The 22119-nt window shown below is 41.9% G+C and overlaps 1 protein-coding gene across 6 annotated transcripts in view; it reads left to right on the top strand.

The window, feature by feature from the left end:
* LOC111862957 overlaps window positions 1–22119 on the top strand; it is a 292851-nt gene that overhangs the window by 130152 nt on the left and 140580 nt on the right. For all 6 annotated transcript variants that reach the window (XM_023848845.2, XM_033750869.1, XM_033750870.1 and 3 more), the window contains one exon: window positions 9426–9492. The gene's annotated coding sequence lies outside the window, so the exon portion shown is untranslated. The remainder of the gene's footprint in view (window positions 1–9425; window positions 9493–22119) is intronic.

Below are 22119 nucleotides of genomic sequence, written 5' to 3'. Positions count from 1 at the left end.
GTAAAAAATGCACTGTTTTGCTTCCCGTGTTTGCTGTTTGGGGGTGATGTAACGTGGACAAAATATGGTTTTAGAAATATAAACAAAATGAAAGAAAACTGAAAAGCATGAGAAGTCAAAGAAGCGCGTCGATAATGTAGTTTCACTGTCACTTTTAGGAACCGTAAGTATTAAGGAGAAACTTAGTGAGGCATACAGACTTTCAATCAATGAGCATAATATAAAGGTTAAAAAGAATGGATTTCATTTTTAAATGAAGAGATTAAGCTTGAACTGTAACAATTTAGGTTAAAGTAAGTAAAAAATGTTTGATTTTGTTCTTTTGGGATTTTATCAAGTTTCTGAATAAACTTTATTTTTATACATGTTTGTTTCCTTTTATACAATTTTAAAACAAAGGCTACAAATTTTCTGGAGCAGAACCCCCAATAATTTTAGCTACGAGCCGCCACTGATTACAAGTATGGTTTCAAAAACTTTGTTAAAATCTAGAACCAGATTGGTTCGTGTCCTTTATGCTGCCTCACTTTAAAGGAAGCTGAGTGTCTACCACGTCGTGTTTCTATTGTTTAGTGTCGTCCAGTTGTTCGGGCCGCGCTGTGTTGTTAATAAGCTTTTATATTTTGCTGTACTTGAGGTACCAATTCTCATATTGGACATATTAGGCTACCTGAAAGCAGCAAGTTACTAATGAAGGGAGCAGTCTTCTCGGATGTGGCCCCGCGTAGATATTGTGTTAACCGACGTTTCGGAGGAACCTATCGCCTCCATCTTCAGGGTAGAATAAAAAAGAAAATCCGCGCCGGTTCTTCGCTTGCGGATTTTCTTCTTTTTTCTTCTACCATGAAGATGGAGGCGATACGTTCCACTGAAACGTCGGTTAACACAATATCTACACGGTGCCACATCCCAGAAGACCGCCTTGGAAACCTCAAATTTCAGAAGGTACTACTGGTTCACGATTCCACCACCAACAACAAAATGTCTCCCACCGTAAATATTCCAAATATGGCACCTGTACCCTACTAATTCTGTTGGTAGATGGATGCGTCAACAGTAGTCATTTCTATTAAAATCCTGATTTGGAAGGGCTTTTTGGAAATCTGTATTTTGTATTTTTTTCAGAGGCCTGTTGGATGGTATGATTAGATGAGGAGTTCGCTAAGTGTGGCCCGTAGATCCATGTACACGTTTCGATTGTGATGGCTTACACATGAAGTCCCTTTGTTCTATGGCAACTCCGTCGGAGTGCCCGAGCGCGTTCCTGTCTGCCTTCTGTTTCCTTGCTTTCTTCTCCATCATTTCTATGCTTTGCGTTCAGCATTTCATATCTGCATTCATTTTGCGATGTGTATGAAAATAATATTCATGTTAACGCATTAAGTAAATACATTTTAAGCCTCCTGTATACTTTCGTTCAATGTAAGCAACTGTAACTTGAAGCTGATGGAATTCTGCATTGATCTGGTGCTTCTGCGTGGGCCTACGAAGTCTCACTTCTCCATAGTCAGTGCTAAACAGAATCTCGTGTGGATAAAAAATTACCGGCTAAAAATATTAAGATAACCTCTTTAAGACCATGAGAGTTTTCAACCCATCAAACTTTCCCAAGTGACAGATGTAACGCAGTGTGACCCGCTAAGTTTACCGACGTTTCGGAGGAACGTACTGCCTCCATCTTCAGGTTCATCCTAATTATATTTCTCCTGCTTCTACTGCCTTGATGGATTACACTCTCTGGTCTGCTCCTAATCTTAGTCAGTTGGTAGGAGATTTTACACAGGGAAAGAACCCGTTGTAAGGCTTCTTCCTTGACGTGTAACACAAATACAGTATCGACTCAGACAGACATCTGTGCCTGTAGTGGGACTAGAACTCACGGTTCCGGTGGTAGAGCGGGCGAAGATATTTTGTGCCGCGCGACAGCTGTGATCGGTCCTAGGGTCCTAATGCTATCTGATGAGTATACGAGTAAATCATGAAGCTCCTTGTAATGAGATTTCCTCCAGCTTCCTGCTGCTACTTCAACCTTCGGTCCGGATACTGTCCTTAAAACCGTAGTCTCAGCCACCCTTCATCCGTTTAATGTCAGGGGGAAAATTTCACACGCATACAAAACGACAAGTAAAATTATAGGTTTGTATATTTTAATCTTTCATGTTCTGAAATATCGGTAAGAACGACAGACGATTCTATGGACTGAACTGTAGCGCATATTTCATGAATTTAATCTGCTCTTAATTTCGTAGAAGAGTGTAATTATTGAATTTTTACTATCGTTCTCGAGTGTTTGTACTTTGAGTCAGTATGTAGCATAATATTACCGAGCAGTTTGGAGCAGTGGTGAAACTCTACGCTTTTATCGGACAGGTGCTCATTTCGAATTTTGACTGGGACACCAGTTATTCAGACTTGGGATTTTCGTGACTTTCCTCAGTCTCTTCACACAAACGCCGGAATTGAATCTCAGTTAGACCAGTACCGGTTATTTCCAAATAATTCCAAATCATTATTCCCCAGTCAGCTTACCATCGGACGCTATGTGTAGTTCGAGATAGTAGCTGCCTTGTGGAGCAAACCACAAATATGTGTGTGTGTGTGTGTATGTTACGGTAAAATTGTTTTTCAATGGCTCTTCCTGCCCATTCAGGGCCCAGGCCTCTTTTTCAGTTCCGTATTCATTTTCCACAGACGGTAGGACTCCTTGGACGAGTGATCAGCCCGTCGCAAGGCGTCTACCTAAACACAGGACAACACAAACATAGTATAAACACATACACACACCAAACAGTCATACCTTAAGTAGGATTCGAACCCACTATCCAAGCGTCCGAGCGAGTGAAGACTGTTCATGCCTTAGACCGAACGGCTACTGTGACCGGCACGGTAAAATTATACAATTGGAAATTATGAATAATAACCGATAATTATAGAGAATTACCAAACGCAGTGGTAAATGTGCTAGATCTCGTGACAATAATCACTTTACCGGTTATTATTTGTAATTATCAACGTCTATTGGTAACAAGTTAAGGCTATCCCGGTAACAGGCTGTGGAGGCTCACGCATTTTATAGACAGTCGGCTCACAGATGGCGGTGAGGATGTCAGCTTTACGCGCCGACCGCCCTTTACCCCCAGCAAGATCCCTGGTACTCATTTCTCTTAGAGACTCTGTCGATTCCAGATCCATAATGCAGCTGGAGGGATTAGATAAATTGAAACATGCAATGAACTCATCGGGAATTGAACCCGCGAACTTCTGGCTTGTAGCATAGTGCCTCAACCAAAACATGCAAAATTGCTTTTATGAATGAATGCTTTTACAAGGACGAACGAAAGCGGTACGGAGCAGCGTTACGAGCCTGTGCATTTCAAAACATAAATACGGATTGGTATGTTAAAGGCAGTGTAAGTTTTTCTTACATTTAGAAACGGACTTGGTAATTATGAATACCAACTGGTGATTAGTCACATTAACCGGTAAAAGTGATTATTGTCACGACATTTACCATATTTACCATTGTATTTGTTAATTTTATACAAGTTTATTCACATTTCCCGTAACACACATGCAGCATATGTCAGTGAGTGAGCGGGCAACAGTGTGACGCTAAGTAGGCCTATATTCGAACTGACTGAGGACGGAACTGCAGGAGAAAGATTCCGGAAGGAGAACTGTGATAATCTTTGAGTGTAACAGTGTAACAAGTGTATATGTCGCTTCCCTTCTGTCATATCCTCCGCTCTGATTTATAAACAGCTCATCTCAGCATTTACAATGTTTATTTATTGTAGGCTTACAAATTATTGTTCCTCCTCTTCTTCTGTTGTTCACGCTTCTGCGTAAGAACAAGCGCCGTGTAACTTGTAGCGCGTCTGTGGGAGCAGCTGTCGTGTTGCAAGACGCGCGAGACGATTACGGTGATGTAGAAGCGACGCACAAGGAAATGATAATGGCGTACTTTACGGCGTTTTTCTGACAAATGTATGAAGGGATCGAGATACACGACTACACGGAACGGTTAATTTCTGTTTTTCCCGATGAGTCCATTGCATATTTCAATTTACCTAACCCTTCCAGCCGCACTATGGACCTGGGGGTCGACTCAGCCTGTAACAGAAATGAGTACCAGGAATATTCCTGGAGGTAAAGGGCGGCCTGCTCGTAAAGCTGACATCCTCATCGCCATCTGTGAGGCGATTGTCTAGAAAATGTGGGAGCCTCGACGTCTCACAAACCTATGGGCTTGTTACAAGGATAACTTTACCTTTTTACCAAGGGACGTTGGTAATTATAAATAATAACCAGTAAAAGAGATTATTGTCACGAGACCTATCACATTTGCCACCGTTTTTTTGTAATTCTATATAATTACCGGTTATTATTCGTAATTACCAACGTATAATTTTACCGTAACATATACACACACATTTTTGTGGTTAGATCCATAAGGCAGTTACTATCTGTCCCGAACTACATATAGCGTCGGGTGGCAAATGACTGGTGAATAATGAATTATAATTATTTGGAAATAATTGAGATTCAATTCCGGCGTTTGTGTGAAGAGACTGAGGAAATTCACGAAAATCCCATGTCTAATTAACCGTTGTCCCAGTCAAAATTCGAAATGAGCACCTGCCCAGTACAAGTTTAGAACTGTTTTGATAGTTCACAATTAGACAGTTATAGAACTTTTGTTAGCCCCGATAGAGGATTGAACGTCGTTTTAAAAGTCGAACTACGCTCACAAGAGTCTGAAGAGTTCTCGGAGCCATGCATCATTCCCACTGCAGCAGCTTCCATTTCTGTCATCCACTCCACGTCCTGTGCTCGGTTAGGCCGGTCTCACACCGAGGCCACGGCTATAATTCTGCTTGGGGCTCCAAGAATGGCATTCCGCGTGGCCTAACAGGCAAACCACTGAAGTTACTGATTAACATTTTTCCCAGATTTAGTGTTACGAATTGAAATGTAGGTAATGACACGAAGTGTAAAGTTATTTATGTTCTTGCAAACACATAAAAGAATTAAAGCTAAAAGCCTAAATTTAAAGTGCCTTCTTCACAGTGTGCATTCTGTCGTGTGTCATAAATATATATGATTAAAGTTAGCCGTCGCCACAATTGATTTATAATCAGTCGTTATTTCACAGATTGAAATTTTATTTCCTGATTCATACTTCCATAATACATAAGTATTACAGCTAACTCACATCGTCACAAAGTAACTCCCATAAATAGTAACGCGTGATACTTGTTCCGGTCTACACATCATACTCCTGGACACTGTGACTTCCCACAGCGTGGACGCTTAATAACATGGATCCACGAAATATAACTTAAGGACGTCACTTTACACTATATTGGCCATTTAACCTTGAAACTTGACATATGTAATTTTAATATATCTTTTAATACTTTTAATGTAAACCAAAGTACAGTGTATTTTTAATATATCCGAGGTATACTTTTTAATACTTACATTGTAACTCTAGTCACAATCTGTATTACGAGTATGATACTGTGTAACAAATATGGATCCATATTAGCAGTTCAGTGACCCAGACGTATTTATATATTACTGCCTGATGGTGGTCCCATGAGGACCGAAGTATGTAGCAGGAAATACATTTCAGCCTCTAAAATACTGATTTTATAAATCATTTGTTGTGGCGACGGCTAACCTTCATCTTATATGTTAAATTACTTTAAATTCTGGTAGTGATATTCTTACGAATACTGCTTCATTATGATGGAGTGAATTAGGCGTCTTCTTCTCCTTTTCCTTCTCCTCCTTCTTCTTCGATGGCGCGACACTTCGAAGTCGAGCCTTGGCCACATTTGAATGGCGCCTCCAAATCTTTTCCCGTCTCACTTTCGAAATCTCTCTACTGTCTATTTCCATTGCATTTCTTCGGCTTTCCTGCAGGGCTCTCTCCAGTGATGTTGCTTACCAGAATCTTTTTCGGTATGCGCTTTCCTACCTTACGCTGGGCGTGACTTGCCCGTTGTAGTCTTTTTAATTTAATAATATTTGATGTCCTCGTTTCTTCAAATTGCTTATATAAATCACTATTATGTCTAAATGTCCATGTACTTTTTGAATTGGTGTGATGTGGTACAGCAGTTATGTTGTTTGAGAGCTGAAGACCCCACATCGGTGATTGTAAGGACTTGTCTCTTCTGAGATGTAACACCGTTTAAACGTCTACAGACGTTTCAGAGGAACGTCAGTAAACATGTACCAGACAACACGGCGTCACTTCCGGAAACCGTAATCTTACGTAAAGTTTTCATTATCAATAAGTTTATGCAGACTACAGCCACTTGCTCACGCTGGTTCCTCGCCCGCGGATTTTTCTACCCTGAAGATGGAGACTATAAGTTCCTCTGAAATGTCCATTCACACAAGATCTACACGGCGCCTCATCCCAGAAGATACCATTCTTTTTCAATTATGCGTATTACCCACAGAGAGTATTCATGTATTTCATGTCGCTGCCGGAGTAGATAGCAATTGTTTCCTTCAACAGTATCGACCGGCTGGTCTCTGGCACCGGAAACACGGCGTTTCTTTGCAGATAAACCGATTCTAAAATATTCTTCAAATTAATTTCTTCAATCGAAGATTTCATTTGAGCCTGATATAAAGTATGAATTCCAAAAGACTGATATAGAATCTGTACTCTATGAAGTATTCAGACAGGCGGACAAGACAGTTATGGTTTCAGTGGCTGAACTTCCTGTACATATTTATAGAACTAGTTTGATATGTCAGGGATGAACATTTCGGGGAATATAAGTAAAGAGCAGCACGGCGTAGTAGTGGAGCAATATTTCCGTTTGTACCGTTGCGCTCTGGGCCGAATATCTCATAGATCAGATTTATTTTTGAGAATTGTATCGCTGCACCTCCGTTCCCCCAGTGTTAGAAAATAGTGGGTTATAGAGGGTAGTATTTTCTGGGATGTGACGCTGTGTGGTCTGGTAGAAGTCCATCGAAGTTTCGGAGGAATATCCTTGAATTTATATCGAACTACATCGTGTCACATTCCTGAAGACAATACTACTCAGTCTCTCCCTTGTGATGACCTCAAACCCAACGCAAGCTCTGCGCACAAGACTTGAAGCGTTCTCGTCAGTGTGAGACCGGCTCAGGAGGGGGGAACCTCCCATCGGCTGTGTTAAATCTCCTCCATTTCCTTCCCTTTCTTGTGTCGTCTGCTCTCCCTCCATCCATCTTCTTTCTATCTTACGAACATCCCGGATCTCCCTCTCCCAGATGTCTGCAGGCTACGTCTGTAACAGATTCATCGTCTCATGATCCCAAGGGATAGGAAAGCACCCTCAGTTAAGGCGGTCTCTCCGCCTTGCTGCCCAGATGGGACCCTTATCTTCTTTCACATGCAGCTCCGGTTCCCTGCACTTGTTTCCCGCGTTTACACCTCTGAGGGCTGTCACTTTCGTAGCACCAAGCCAGACGTTAGATTTTATTTATTTAAAAGTGATACCATATTTTTGTGTTTCGTGTGAGTGTGTAGGGAGTATGATCAAGGAAATACAAAGAACCACTAGCTGTAAGCTCGTCAGACTTCAGGAGCTTAAGGAGGGGACGTGATCCTTAATGTCTGCTATAAGTTTGCCAACGTTTCAGAGTAAAATTGATTTTATTTATTGGCCCAGGATGCGGAACATATCAGTCAGTGCATCGACTGGGCTTTAGGCTGGACTACAGGAAATCCTAGTTCGATTTCCGGCTACGGCAAGTAACTTTTTTCCAGTGTCAGTACCGGCTCTGACACAATGGGAAGTAGATTTATTATTCCGGGTATACAGCAAGGGCGTGAAGCTGACAGCTTACCTCCTCTAATGCCGAAGTTAGGAATAGTGGAGTTGTACCTCCACTCGCCAATACATCCTCACAGGAAAAACTTCATCTTTATCTTTAAGTTCTTTCTCCGCCATCTCACGAAATGTATATTTGACGTTCCAGTTGAAGGCTGTAATTCATTAATCATCAGTTTTAAGAAATATGAAATATTCTCTAGCTGTTGAAAATAGAAACATGGCGAACGTGCGGAATTTTGGTTTACATCTTACAAGTGTAATTTGTTGGGGATCTGTAATGGTGGAAATTATGCTCATATATGGATCACGGAATTGTGTGATTATCAGTTTATACTTCCTTTAACCTTACTGTATAGACGGGAGCGGCTGAAGGAAAGTAAGGCTCATGAATTATTCTGAGTTATCGGTATTTTTTTGTACCGACAGCGTCATGTAGTTAACAAAAATCGGTAAAATTTCATCTGATAAGTGAGGGTTTGAACTTAAGAATTTTCTGTAATTTTCAGCGTTGGATTTCAACTTTCCGCTGAATATAAATTATTTACATGCGAAATTTAAATTATAGAACAAAGAACTTCTTTGTCCGGAATTTGTAGAGTGCTTGTATATTTCCAACCATTTTCATTATAAACAGCATCTATATATATCCCAGATTCCGTGAGATGTTACAGGGTTTACATTTATTTGTGTTATTGAAGGCAATATTTCAGGGCAGAATTGGCCTTAAGAAGATCAAATCGGCGAATATTCTACATTATCCATGTTCACATTTTGCATAATAATAATAAAATTTACACTATGCCTTTAGTTTTTTCTGGATACGGTTCAAAGAACACACACACAGACCGGTTAATTAGCTTTTCGAAAGATCTTTTCTGAGCACTCAAATTCTTGTGACAGTAGTTGATTTATTAACGGGCCTTTAAATATTATGTTAGAGCATCAGATATATTTGACATATGCGACGTTTAGACTGTTGATTCTACTCCCGTCTTCGGGTGTTTGTCATTTGCTGAGAGATTTCTTTATTTTTATTTTAAGATTATCGATGACTGCCGACATTAAACCCCGAACTTCTTGGCTAGCACGGTGGCCGCTGGACCATCCGGTTCGATCACAACCCACGAAACCAATCTTAAAACAAGAAGCAAAATATGTATAGGATTATAATGACAACTAATTAACTGAGTAGAGTAGGGGCAGTTCTTAAAACGTCTAGTTCATTCATCAGCAATCTGTCAAGACGACAGGTCCACACTCTCTTCCAAAACAGTTCCTCCACTTAATGCGATCTAGAGCTTTCTCCTTCAAATGACAGTATCCTCTTCTGTCCCCAAGGTCATCCAGCATCATCTTACATCTTCTTCCTCGTCTTCTGGTCACTTCTATCCGCCCCTCTATCTTTCCTTCAAGAACTTCTTTTAGAAGTATGACATCAAATATGTCTCGGACAATTAACAGTATCCAATTAATGTCGATGTTACTGTTCAGTTCTGTAAGATACCGCATACTGGTACTAAGTAATGCTGAAGAAACAACACTTTCAAATTCTAAACAGATTTCCTCTCGTTTCAGAAGGACCGAGGCTTCTCCACTGTGGCTCCTCCATGGGGTCTGGCATGCAACATGACTGAATAGTACAGTAAGTTTTAAATGCTCAATAAACGTGAAACCACCCAATAAGTTTCACAGTAACAATTAGCTTTCGAAATGTGACTTGTGCTACCAATATATCTTTCTAGTCGTAAGTAACAGCCATCTTGAACAGCCTTTTCTTTTGTGACGACTTAGTCTACGGGTAGAGGGCTGTCCACTTGCCAAGGGTATCCACTACTTTCAAGCCATAAGAATATTGGCTATGTGCAGCGTAAAATGAAACTGTTAGGAAGTTCTATATGATGAAAACTAAAATATAAACATGGCTGAAAAGCCACTGAGTGGAAAATTATACACAACTGGTAACGTAAAAGGAGATGACGGCTGTACTCCAGTGGAGTACCGGTGCGCTCTCGCCACATCTTTCCGTTACGACCTTGGTGTACATGTATTACTGATACACAACTAATATTGCCCGTCTAGATCCGAGGCTTTGTGTTCATGACATGTACTCTTCTCCAAGTATAATTAAATGATTAAGTCAAGGAGGATGAGGTGGGAAGGGCATGTAGCACGAGTAGAGGGGACGAGGAATGCATGTAGGATATTTGTGGGAAAGGCAGAAGGAAAGAGCCACTGGGAAGACCAAGACGTAGGTGGTTGGACAATATTAAATGGATCTTAGAGAGATAGGATGGGATGGTATGGATTGGATTGATCTGGCTTAGGATATGAACCAGTGGAGGGCCCTTGTGAACACGGTAATGAACCTTCGGGTTCCATAAAATGTTGGGAAATTGTCGAGTATCTGCAGAATTGGTGGTTCATCAAGAAGGGCTCAGCTCCATTGGTTAGTAAGTAAGTACAGAACTAATACTGCGGAAACCACAGTAACTCATTGTTACAGCATTAAGCGCGTTACATTCTACACTAAATATTCAGGATATCAAATAACATGTGAAATAAAAATTCTAGGTCTTAACGTTGGTCCCGCTTCTAATTTATCCTCGAATTTAATAAAATTCAGGATAGTCCAGTCGTTATAGAGACTTGCTACGGGATGGACGGCCTGGGTTCGATTCCTGGCAGAGGCAAGGGATTCATTTCTACTCCACAGCATCCAGACTGGCTCTGGGACTCAGCCTCCTATTCAGTAGGTACCGAGGGCTCTTTCCCCGGGGTTAAGGCGGCTTTGGCTTGAAGCTGGCTTCTCATTTCCATCTAGTGCCACGGTCAAGAACATTATATATATCGATTCCCCGATACGTCTTCATAGTAGTGCTTAAGTAATTGAACACAGGGACAACTTACACTTTTACCTATCCCCCCCCCCATGGCACTACAGCCCCAGTGGGCTTAGGCCTACCTCCATGAACTTCTCCGTTCACTTCTGTTTTTCTAGATCTTACACATTCGGTAGGACTCCTTGGACGGGTGATCAGCTCGTCGCAAGGCCTCTACTTGTACACAAACACAGAAAAACGCTCACACAAACTAAACATCCATGCCCTGAGTGGGATTCGAACCCACGATCCCGGTTTCCAAGTGAGCGAAGACAGTACATGCCTTAGACCGCTCGGCTACCGTGACCGGCACATTTTCACCTTTACCTGGCACAAAATTTAAATTCTGTTAGAAATTTTAAGCCAGTGCATCGTCTGTGTATCACAAGTATGCAACTGGCAGTGTGTCACCTCACGGCAAGTACAACACGTAATCAGCTTGAAGGCGACGTCGTACTAGTTGAAACATGTTTTGTTATGAACTGAAGCTTTAGAGTTCAGCGTATTCTAGTAAACTTATGATTAAATAATAAGTAATTTCAAAATGGAACATTATTATTGGTAAGTTGTGTACAGAGAAGACTTAGAAGTTTTACCAACTTCCATTTGGTTTTTTTACCAACAGCGGCGGTAACTTCTTCTTCATTCTAGAGAATAATAGTTTTGGCTTCTTTACTCGACGATTTATAGGGTTAATAGAAATAATTTGTAGCAAAATACAGTATTTGCAGTTTCTACCCCAAAACATGTTTATTACAGTAGGCTTATATCAGGAGTATGCGCACTGTGTGGAGTATGGACCATATTTGGCCAGAACGAATACAAATGACGTTTTCTATCATGTTGTGGCACGTAGACCCGTTCCTAGGCAACAACTGCGAAATAAGTAAATATAAAAAAAGCCGTTGATAAGTAACGGCACAGCAAAGAAGAATATTTCCACGAACACAACAATTGCACAATAATGGGAAACGGTATTTTGTATGCGTTCCTTGTCGAGAAGTTATAAGACAAGTCTATATGACCTTGGACACCTTGCCAGCGCGGATATGCTAGTGCTGAAACGACGGTACAACGAACGTAGCACCTATATAGAAAGGCCGACTCATCCTTCGTCGAAGAGGAGGCTTCATTTAGAAACATGTACACGACTAAGAGGCAATCAGTATCTTGGTCATGGATATCCTGGAGACCGAAGCCAGGAGTGACTGTGCTGGCGAAGGCTAGCAGCAATATAACGGACCCACCGACCGACAGTTAGTTATTTAGTTATTTGGTTAGATAGTCGAGAGTTGCTGTACGAGTAGTTGGGGCAAGGGAACAGTTCGGGAACCCAGAGGAAGGGAAACGTCCGACGTTGGAAGCCATTGCCAGAGACTGGTGAAGACAGCAGTGCTCTAGTGAACCGTAAAATGTGCGATATAGTGAAATGGTTATAATTACTTGTAGACACGGATCTGTAAGGGTTTAGTAAATCCGATTACCAGTCCAAACCCCACCCACAGTCACTCATACAACTGGCAGTATTTCCTAGTGGAAACAGTACGAAACCTAATCGGTATAGTCCCAGGTATTTCGAAAATAAAGGGCAAGGACATATACGATTTTCCAGTTGGGAGTTAATATCATACAATAACAGAAGTTCATTCACTAAAATGCCGATCACAGTGGCCGCGCGTTCAAAGCCGGGAACTGTTTTTGCCCTCTAAGCAACTGGGATCGTGGGTTCGAATACAACTCAAAGCATGGATGTTTATCTGCGTTTATTTTGTGTGTGTTGTCTTGTTTGTAGCAAGCGGCCTTGTGACGGGCTGATCCCCCGTCCAAGGAGTCCTACCGAATGTCTAAAATTAAGAAACTGAACTGAAACGAAATGTTCCTGTGCTCCAAGTGGGAGCAACAAGAACAAGGACAGAAAGACAGAAGACAGATTCTCTAAAGCATTATGAACGGAGAGTAAATAAAATAACTCTCAACATGTCTACATACACTTGAAAGCAGTATTATGCATTTACATCGAGGCATAGGTCCAGGGGCTGGCTGTCAACTCTCTATAGACCTATGAGTAGAAATTGTTTGAAAAGAAAGCCACGGTGACCCAGGTCATTAGTTCATGCAAACTCTAAAATTTAGACGATTTTTTTTTTATTATTATTGTTAATGGGGTGGGACTAAGTTCCTTGTACTGCGGCCCCTTCTGGCATATTGTACCAGCTCCAGATAATAGGTGAGGGTGATTGTGGAGCAGTTGGTGGAATGAAGATTGGCAGGGGAAACCGAAGTACTCGGAGAGAACCTGCCCCAGCGCCACTTTGTCCACCACAAATCCAACTTGACCAGACCCGGGTTCGAACCCGGGCCGCCGAAAATTTGGGGGTTAGCATATCACCAATTGTAGAGGATGAGCAGCGAGCAACACGGCTCTCGTGAACTTACGACTGTGAGTAAGCATTTCATTAGAATGCGTACTATAAACTGGGATGCACTGCAGGATGTAAGGGCATGAGGTCGGCCGGACAGGAATATAAATATATACTAAAAGCTTATGCGTTGCCATGAGAACCACAACAATGAAATTATAAGGGAAGTATGTAATTATGTTATGCCTCAGTTACACAGGAAACCCGTGAAGATCGTCTGTGGGGATACCGGAGTTCCCAGCCAGGAACGTATGGTTATTGTTATTTATCCAGCTGCTCTGGTAACAATGGTAATGCCGATAAAGTTGATTTCAGGTAAGAACCTGAGAGTTAGAAGTATCATTACACCCACTGCTTAACATTTTATGTAGCACTCGTTGTGCGAAATTTTATTTTCCTATACCATTTTTCAACCGCCTCTGTGGTCTGTTGGTCAGAATTCCTGGCTACAGATACAGAGGTCCGGGTTCGATTCACGGCGCTGCCAGATTATTTTTTTGAGAAGTAATGGATCTGGAACGGGTCCACTCAGCTTCGTGATGATAATTGAGGAGATATTTCAAGGAAATAGCGGCTCCGGTATAGAAAACCGAAATTAACGGCCGTGGGAATTCGTTACCCTGACAACGGGACACCCTAATCCTCTAAAGTTGGCACTAACTTCGCCGAAAAACGGCGATAGCTTGGTCGGCATAGTTCGCTTGCGGACTACAGGCCACGGAGTTTGTCTTTTTAATACTATTTTTCAGGAATCGGGATAGCTCAGTCGGTATAGCTACTGGCTATGAGCTGTACGGCCTGGATTCAATTCCCAGCAGATTTGTCGCCTCACCACAATGTTCACACCAGCCCTAGGGTCCACCCATCCTATCCAGTGGGTGCTGGGGATAAAGAAGTTTGGGCGTGAAACTGACTATCCATCCCGTCTAGTGCCTAGGTCACGAATGGTGGATTTATACCTCCACTCTCCCATAATTAATTATGCACAGGGACAGTTTTACCTTTTTGCTCATGTCATCTTCCTCTTCTGTATCACGCCTAGAACAGTTCTGGGACTCACCTCGTCTCCGTAGGTCTGAGGATAAAACGACAGGATCATGAAGCTCACTGTTTACTTGCAACTATATCTAAGTTAAGAAAGCGAAGAATTGTACACTGAGACTCTTATACGTCTCCGTGATAGAGGTAAAGTAAGGTAAAGTCGTCCCTGTTCTTCGACATGGAGTTATGGCTCCACTATTCTTAACCTCGGCACTGCGTGGAAGAAGAGATTAATCAGGGTCACATCCCTACCTCTTTAACTCTGGGGAAACAGTCCCAGTGGCCACTGGATGGGATGCTAAGTAGGGTGAGATTAATTAAAAGCACCGTATACATAGGCATAGAATCACCCTTAACTGAGTATAGAGGCAACATTATTTGCCTTATACGAATTGTAATAAAAATGGGATAAGCTGTAAAGGCACTTAAAAACAATTGCGCATAAAAACAAGTAGAAATTTGGCGAAAGGTAGAGCGGTCAAGGCTGGTAACCGACCATGCCTTGTTATTATGTGTACAGGTGAATTATAACAGCCAGGGATGTTACGTAATATCCAGCCAGCGTGTCAACGATATTGTGAACCAACGGACATGCTAAATTTAGGGTCAACTGGAGCTTCTTGCATTCAGCAGTATTTCTGGACATTAACCATCTTCCTGTCTTTATCTAAAAATACAACGTTTCGGAGACTGGATTCTGTCTCCGTCTTCAGGTAAAACCTACTCAGTTGAGCCCAACCGTTAGAAATAGTACCAATCTCCGGACACCTGTACCAGCACCAAGATGGGGTATAGACTATAAGCCAATCACAGCACAAACCTCCTAGTGTTCTCTTCACAGGCTGACTTTCAATTGACAACTGACAACTGAAATTTTTCACTCACCAACCAGCTGCTCACGTCACTTCACTCAACTGAACTGAACAACTGACTGCACTTCGGCTGCTGTCCTCGTTGTATAACCTCGGGACGGACCTAACAGAAAACACCGCCTCGAACAATCCTTCTATTGTTGTCATGGTGGTTGCCTAATGATAGACTTGTTATTGTTTCCGCGGGAACATGTCTGTCGACCGTTGCTTAGGAATGAGTGTTTGTTTATACGCCTATTGCAAAGCAACGGCTGTACTCGTCCGTTTCGAGGTATCTGTCCAGCAACGGGTCTATACGCCACAATAAATTCTTTCAGTATTTGTCTGTGATTGTACATTAAGTAAAGAACAAATTCTTCCGCTGTAGCATTCGAGAATATATTATTCTAGGATTTAATGTGATTTGGTACATGAAGTTCCGTAATAAATTGTCGCTTTTTGGCATATGAAGTTCCATTATGACCGGAATAAATTGTCGCTTTTTGGCACATGAAATTTCATTATGTCCAGAATAAATTGACGCTTGTTGGCACATGAAGTTCCATTATGCCCAGAATAAATTGTCGCTTCTTGGTACGTGAACTTCAGTTATGCCCAGAATAAATTGTCGCTTCTTGGCACATGAAGTTCAATGATGCCCAGAATAAATTGTCTCTTCTTGGCACATGAAGTTCCATTATGCCCAGAATAAATTGTTGCTTCTTGGCACATGAAGTTCCATTATGCCCAGAACAAATTGTTACGTCTCAGCCCTTGAGAGTGTATTAGATGCCATGATCTGTGAGTGTTCCTTGTGTTAGTATCAAACTGCTTTGTCTATCATATGTTTACACACTGAGGCACAAGCAGATACGTGTGTTGTGGAATGCCAATATACTGTTGAACCAGGAGAAATGTATTGCATCGTGGCCGGAAATGGACATAACGCAGGAGCAAATCCATAGTCTCTGGCTTGAGAATGTAAGTCTACATTTGGCCAGGCGCAAATTGTTGAGTCATGGCCACGAAATGTAAATTGGATTTAAATGTAGTGGGCTATGGTCCAGTGGTTGGATTCTGTGAACAGGATGATCAATACAGTTTATCCATGACTAATTGTAACCTCATTTTAATGTGATATCGTCCTTTTTCACATAGCAAATTAAGAGCAAAGAGTTGCAATAGCAATGAAAAAAATAATGGCACAGAAATAACATCAGGGTGTTCTTATTGGCAATGTTCAGATGTCCGCCATTCCAGCTCACAATGCAGATTTCTGTATTGTAATAATATTGTTCTGAGATTCACTATATTCCGGTTCCGCAAAATGTAGTCATTGATGTATGTGTACCCAAGTGTTTATTTATTATTCCATTTTCACACTCTCTCGCCTGTTCTGTCTGAGAACGCTGATATATTAAGACTTCTGCGGCACGCCATGGTGGAGCAGCACGCCTGATTTTTCTGTTATCGCATGAGAAGGAGAGGAACAGAGAACAGAGCACATAAAAAGGAATACCTCCTAGTGCAATTCGACCCGGCAGCTCGAGAGTGTGGAATTTGAGATTTCTGTGGGATATAAAACCTGACATTCACGTTCAAGAGATTGGGAACTTGTCCGCAGAGAGAAAGAATCAAGTAGTTGTCCATGCTCGCTGTTTCCAGTGGAACTACTCGCAGTCGATACACAAGTGTATGTAGGCCAGTGGACCGCAGCGACAGGTGTCCCTATACCTTGACGCGAGCTGGTCCCATCTGCAAGTTCCAGCAAGTCAGGGGTGCCGAAAAAGTGATTCACGAAGAAATCGAAGCCCGTACATCAGCTTATTTACCAGTGCTCTCAGTATCTCAGACTGTGTAACGCCGAATGACTGCATGAGCGTGAGAGGTGAGTTCGGAATGACGCGGAAAGAAGCTGTCACAGCCTGTTTAAGTTTCCGTTCTGTCATTTTTCTGTGAGACTAACTATAACCACGGGAGTCCTGAGCGAGGACAGCTAGTGTCTCATCCAGGATACGAACCGGTACCTTCCTTGACACATAACAGAAGCACCTACTACTATGAATCTTTTGAAGTATTGCTTTATCGAGCAAAATGGAGAGCAAATACCCAAATCAAAAGAGAAGGGAGGGAGGTAGGGAAGGAAGGAAGAAAGGAAGAATGAAGAAAGAAAAACAAACGAAATGCAGTTTGAAGAAAATGTAAATTTTGTGGGTCCCAGTGGCTGAGGTTGGTTCTTACTAACAGGGCCAATTCTTCATCCGAAGACAAAAAACGGATCCAGTTTCCGAAACGTTGTGTTCTTCAGAATACCGGACGATGGATAATATCAGGAAGCTCTATAATACAGTATAACTACGCACTATAGTCAGAACTCTTTAGAATTGGTCTGATATTTCTCTCTACTCTATAAGCTTATCTACAATGGGTTTATAAAATCAGCATGGGTCTTTACAGATTCAATTTGTTTTCTTATTTCTATGAGTACCAAGATTTTATAACGTAGAATTATAGGAAATTTAGTGAATAGCGAAGTGAGTAATTGATGTGGAGGGAGGTAGATATGAACTAGTTCCAGATACTCTCGTCACTTCCGGTTGGAAAGACGGTGGAGACCCACGTAAGATCTCTGTCAGTATAGCCTCTCTCCGGGTCCTGCTGAGTGGTAACGTTGTAGTGATTTGGTGAATCGATTTAGTACTTGTCTTGGCACCGTGAAAATACCAATTAGAGATAAGGAAATCGTGTCAGAATGAAGTATCAATGTTGTAACTACGCCTGTATATTTTATCTACGAGTATAAATATTTTCATTAAGACAGAACACGTGGCACATTTTGTGACGGGTTGCTTAAAGCATTAAGATACGGAACCAGAAAAAGACGTGTAACGCGGTCTCAAAAATCAGGACAACGGAGGAACAGTTGAAGGCATCGATTCCTAGATTCCTGGCCAACGCATACAGAAACAGGTTTCCGGTACAACGGCTAGGTAAACATTGTTCTCACAACAACGGAAAGGACGATTTCATGATAACAGAGAAATCGACTCGGAGTCTCCTATTCGGTACGCCAAGAATATCACTAGAAGGTTACTAGAGAAGACTCAGTTGTAAATAAGTGTACATAGTGACAATGGACTAATACTGTCGACTATGACTGACAAATGACAGACCCGACCTCTCGTCAGAGAGGGTGCCCCACATGGACAGGACAGTAACTTCTGGTCATGAGCCCCAGCCGCCGTTCGACACCAAGACAGACAGACAGACTGACTGACCGTCAGTCGGAATGTGACTTTGACTTTGACTTGACTTGACTTACTAGGGATTACTGGAGAAGAGAATCCAGGAGACAGAATGTAGCAGAAGACAAACAGAAGTCAGAAGAGGTATTCATTTTATGTGGTGTAGTTACAGAAACATGTCATCATTGTTCATAGTTACGGAGTGTTGCAGTCACAGTGTTGCAACTAATTGTAGTTCCACCTGGTGAATATCCAATAAATCGATTCATCTAATCCGGAAGTTTAGAAAAAAACAAAGACAGAATACACACTGTGACTCACAACACCAAAAAAACAAAGTGGGTTACTTTCACACACAGCGGTAAAGAAGTTAGAAGAATTACAAAACTTTTTTTATACACACGTATAAAAGCAGCCTTCCGCACACGAAACACAATACAAAATATACTAAAGCCTCGGCCACAGATAGATAAATGCAAGAGAAGTGGCATCTGTCAAATGAACTGCATGGATTGTGCAGTAAAGTAAGTTGGACAAACAGGTGGAATATTCAGTATCAGATACGTATAAGGAACGCATACATGACATTAGAAGTAACAACAGTAACTCCGGATATTCAAACCACATATTGAAACCCGGTCATGCATACGGGACCGTAGCAGTTACCATGGAAATTATAACACCAGGGAAGAAGGGAAAATATTTTAGTATCATATTTATGAAATCAGTAGGAAAATCTACACATGTACGACACACATACAGATGATACACATAACCCTACATTTGAAATATTGCACGAAATTTGCACAGAATAGCAGTACACCCCTCTCCCCACCACCTCAAAATACAGGTTTTTTTTTTTAATTGTTAGTGGGGTGGGACTAAGTCCCTTGTACTGCGGCCACTTCTGGCCTATTGTACCAGCCCCAGATGATAGGTGAGGGTGATTGTGGAGCAATTGGTGGAATGAAGATTGGCAGGGGAAACCGAATTTCTCGGAGAAAACGCGCCCCAGGGCCACTCTGTCCACCACAAATCCCACTTGACCAGACCCGGGATCGAACCCGGGCCGCCGCGGTGGGAAGCCAGCGACTAACCGCTTGAACTGTGGCGCGGCCCCAAAAAAGGGCTTGCTAACAGACGCAACACACGAACACCAATTCGCAACAGTGGAACGATATCATTTTGACAAGTGGACGACCCCCCTGATAGAGATTAAAGAATTATACAATTTTAAGAAATTTGAAACCAAAGTTAAGTTAGAAATGAGTGAAATTAATCAGTTCGAATAAATATCGAGTGTACATAAAGTAAATTGAACAAGAAACATCACATTTGCACGTGTATAAATAAGTGAACATTTGATACATTTTACACAGTGCAACAGTTTCTGTGTAGACAGAACACATAAAGATGGCCGTTTGAGGCCGAAACATGTCGTAAGGAGGAGAAATAAAAGTGAAAATAGTTGCATTGAGGACTGCGTGAAACGATTCGTCTGATCCGGAACCCATTAATTACTTGTTGCGTTACCAGGACACGTGACAGCATTTTACAATTATTAATGTTGAGAAAGTTTTTCTGGAGGTTCACCGCTCCCACTGCCTCTCCGAAGGTCGCATTTGGCCCACAAGTAAACGTAAGTGTCCATTCCTGGTATGAATAAACGAGGCGACAGATTACACGAATGGACTGGTTGAGAAAGAGAGAAATTACATCACACCTGACAGCTTTCTGAGCCTGAGGAAAATCCTACCTACCTCTGAAGAGAGAGCGAAGTGATGAAACTGCCGTTTAGCTTTTACAACTTCGCTGAAGAGGGCTCGGTATACAGAACATGATATCACTTGATACTGCGTAGGAAACTTCACTAGACCCAAAGTAGTTCTGCAGCGGCACAAGACCCACCACTCCTCCTCAACGGCTCGGTATACAGAACATGATATCACTTGATACTGCGTAGGAAACTTCACTAGACCCAAAGTAGTTCTGCAGCGGCACAAGACCCACCACTCCTCCTCAACGGCTCGGTATACAGAACATGATATCACTTGATACCGCGTAGGAAACTTCACTAGACGCAAAGTAGTTCTGCAGGGGCACAAGACCCACCACTCCTCCTCAACCACAACCAGAAGAAAAGATTCCACACCCTAGCAAACCATGTCTTCAAGACAGGTTTCAGTATTTTTACTTAGTTTTGGTTTAGCTCAGTCAGTATTATGAGGGGCTGATTGGCTGGGGTTCGATTTCGGCACGGGCAAGAGGTTTCTCTTTCCTACAAAGTCCAGATCGGCCTTGGGACCCTCTCAGTTTTCTGTTCAATGAAAACTGGGTTCTTTTCCATCGGAAGCTGCCGGGACAAGAAGGTGACCACAACCTCGATTTAGTGCCAAAGCCAAGAATGTGTGGAGCTATACCTCCCCTCCTCCATACGTCTACATGATGGTAATTAATTAAGCACAAGGGCAACGTTGCCAATTTTCTGAGGAGCTAGCTCATTGTGTACGGCGTGGAAGAATAAATAATTAGCGAATGATCATTTGGAGCAGATGTGAAAGGAATAGTCGTGGCCTATTCTAAGGTACTCTAACATCAATAGGATGAATAAACTGAGGATAACGACGAGACGCATCAGTACAATTGGTGCCCGGGGCGAGATTAGAAACGGACATCTTCCGCCTAGAACTCAGGTATTTTACCGCCTGAGCTGATTTCATTTGTAGGTTACGTGTTGTCCTATCACTTGTGAAAATGGTGTCGGGTGTGGACAAGATTCATCTGGCTTGGGAAAAGGACAAGTGGCGGATCCATGCGAATATGGTGATAGACTTTCGGTTTTCATAAAGAAGTGGAGAATTTCTTGACTTTTTAAGCATCCATTGGCCTTTCAAGGAGAATTCTGCCCCAGGAGTTTGTTCAGTGAAGAGTGAGGTTTTGAAAAGAAAGAACCGTACCTGTGCTGTTGATTCTTCTTAAGGAGGTAAACCAAATTTGCTTCACAGTGTAGGCCTGAAGTTGGGAGCTGAAATTAAGTGAAGATTGTTTGTCGGAAAGTAGCGAGGCAGAAGGATTTGTTCCAGCTCAGTGTAAGAAATAACTGGCTGTTCTTTCTGGCGCATTTAGACCCTCTTCACAAAATGTAGCCTTTTGATTCATTTGTAGGCATTATAATTAAGTAAGTAAATCTGTGTACCAGAGTCTATGCTAAGAAGCCGCTCGGTAAACTCCCCACACTGGCATTGTGTTTGACTAGAGACTTCGTTACTGTGTTTACAAGAACATGGCACTGGCGCCATCTTGAGACAGATGAATTAAATCACGCGCTCATACAGTTTCTTTGAGACCAGTTCCAATATTATTCCCCCATACACGCTTGGCCTTCCAAGTAGCAGACCTTGCAAACTTTTCCTCGACATCATGTATATGATATAGACCATCTGTATTTCACTGTTGTTCTTAATTATATTAGGCGATGAGGAAAATGAAGTAATTGTCATTCTCACTGCTACATTTGGACATATGGTCAAGAATATTAGGACTTTCATGTTCTTAATATATTTGTTACTTAGTGAATTTTACAGAACTAGATCTTTAAAAAAAAAAGTTCTAGGAATTTATAACTATAAATCATGTTTTTAGATTTTTCCTGTCTCTTTTGCGTAAGAAAGAGGCAAGTAGAAGCGGGACAGTGGCCGAATATGCGCTGTGACTAAGGCCCTGCATTCCTAATATCGCTTGGTGCACTTGACCAAATGCACTGCGCATTCTGTTGAGAACGGTCAGTTCCAAAAACCTGGACAGCATTTCTTTTTGTGGGTTTCGATAATTAA

This window comes from Cryptotermes secundus, unplaced genomic scaffold (genome assembly GCF_002891405.2).
Source record: "Cryptotermes secundus unplaced genomic scaffold, Csec_1.0 scaffold856, whole genome shotgun sequence".
NCBI lineage: Eukaryota > Metazoa > Arthropoda > Insecta > Blattodea > Kalotermitidae > Cryptotermes > Cryptotermes secundus.
Note: the sequence above shows the minus strand (reverse complement) of the source record. Positions and strands in the feature narration are given on the sequence as shown.